Genomic DNA, 2,017 nt, shown 5'->3' with positions numbered 1-2,017 from the left:
AGAAAGGAATGCCTGGCATATTGCTGTCATTCCAGAAAATCTGTCTGGGTCCTGTGGACTACTGAAGAAATGGCCAAAGAGCCACTTACATAACAGGTCTGATCTCCATTCACTAACATCACATTATTTTCAGACCAACTGAAGAGTATTTATTTAGGTATGATGTAGGACAGAATGTAAGATTATACTGAACAGGAAAAAAGTACTGAGCAAAAAGCACAATTTTAATTACTTCAGTTAACACTCTAGGTCAATATTATTCCTGTCATCATAAAGGTAATAATATTTTGCTAGCATGTTTAAGATTTTCTTCAAGATGATTTGGACCTACATGATATAAAAGAAAATCAATATAAAATTAAAGTATATTAAAATTGGGCTAGCTGCTATTACAGATGATAAAATGCAATAGTGAACCAATACTTCGTGTATTTATGCATAGTGATATGGCTCAGGAACTGGTTTGGGGCTGTATGTTTTCTGTAATTTTAAGCAGTGACATGGAAGAAAGCACTAACTCATTTTAATTAATTTTGACATGAAACATGGATTAGGGAAGTGTCAAATAGATAAACAATTCTAGTCAACGTAAGATCATTTAGTATATAAAGCAAAAAAGTATTTTATTACAGTGAGGTGAATGACCTACTCTCGTGTGAAAAGAAATACTGTAGCTGTAGTCACAAATGAGGTGATTTTATGTGACTGAATTTAGGAAAGTGTTTTCTACAGTCCAGATTAGGAAGGAAAACTTTTGTAATTATAATTGTGAAATGCTTTTAGAGAATGGAAATCCCAAGATGTTAATAATATTCTTCCTTTTAAAGAAAGGCAAATGTTAAAGATTCACTATCTAAGCTGCATCAATAGTGACAGCATATTCATAGGAGAGGTGGAAAGAATGACCTAAAAACACGAAACTACAGCTTAACTGCCACAGTTCCTGCCACCAAATAATAGGCATACAACAGCAAAAGATCATGCAGCATCCAGGGCTTTTGATAATGGTGTGGTGTTAAGGTCTTGACATACATAGTATACAAGGCAGAAAAGTCCTCTGTAGCACTGAACAAAATATCCTGAGACTTTCATTTTCATCTACAATCAGAAAGTCCAGTTCTGTCAAAATCTGCAAGAAAATGTCAATTTCAATAAAATCTTATGGCAAAAGAACACTTGAGGGGAAGAAAGAACTTTGGTAAGGTCAAAAGAGAGACTTTTGGTTTTTTCTATTTCTGATCTAACCAGAACAGAATTATTTGGATTTGGATATTTCTGCTTTGACACTCACATTACAGTTATAATTTACATAATATTTAATGCTCTTTTCCAGCAAATAATTTTGCTGTGGTTTTAAAAGCCTAAAATAATTTAGTGTGTGTGTTTTTACTGCATATCTATCATAATAAATAAATAAATAAATAAATAAATACAGCAGGGCACTGAGAAGGTGAAATTTTTCCTTGCATGAAAGCTAGGCTTTGAGCATTTCTATTATCTGCTGCTTTAGCCCACATGAGGGTTGTCACTTAAATGACATTTAGAGAATACTGCATCCTTCAGCAATAGCCAGTTCCTCTGCTAACAGCACCCACCATACAGAGCTGGTATTCTCCTGTAACTTTCTTATTCAACTGACCTTAAATCTTTATTGCTGTCCTATAAGTAATGTCATATATGGAAACACACCTAATTTTTAATTAGCTGATTTGTTTAGAGCCCATTTCAGCAGTGGTCAAATCCTTCTTCCCCGGATTCTTTTTTAAATTTTTTTTCTGTGTCTAATTTTAACCCACAGTGTTTATTTCAGTGAAAGTCCAATTTTCACTGAAGTGAATGACAGAAGGATAATATTTCTAGAATTTCTCTCTTCCTGAAAGCACCTATGTATTTTCTGGACAAATAACATCCAATTCCACCATGTTGTCAGACCAGATAGGTATTTTTCTTTGCTCTGGAACAGACTGATTTTCATGCAATACTTTTTTGCTTTAGTCAACTTTGTATTGCTTCCCTA

Source organism: Phasianus colchicus, chromosome 1, assembly GCF_987193195.1.
Source record: "Phasianus colchicus chromosome 1, bPhaCol1.hap1.1, whole genome shotgun sequence".
NCBI lineage: Eukaryota > Metazoa > Chordata > Aves > Galliformes > Phasianidae > Phasianus > Phasianus colchicus.
The sequence above is the reverse complement of the archived record's forward strand: the minus strand, read 5'-3'. Positions refer to the sequence as shown.